Genomic DNA, 204 nt, shown 5'->3' with positions numbered 1-204 from the left:
GCAATGGGTGGATGAGAGTAGCATGCTACAATAGCAATGGGTGGATGAGAGTAGCATGCTACAATAGCAATGGGTGGATGAGAGTAGCATGCTACAATAGCAATGGGTGGATGAGAGTAGCATGCTACAATAGCAATGGGTAGAAGAGAGTAGCATGCTACAATAGCAATGGGTAGATGAAAATAGCATGCTACAGTAGCAATG

This window comes from Apostichopus japonicus, chromosome 16, assembly GCF_037975245.1.
Source record: "Apostichopus japonicus isolate 1M-3 chromosome 16, ASM3797524v1, whole genome shotgun sequence".
NCBI lineage: Eukaryota > Metazoa > Echinodermata > Holothuroidea > Aspidochirotida > Stichopodidae > Apostichopus > Apostichopus japonicus.
The sequence above is the reverse complement of the archived record's forward strand: the minus strand, read 5'-3'. Positions refer to the sequence as shown.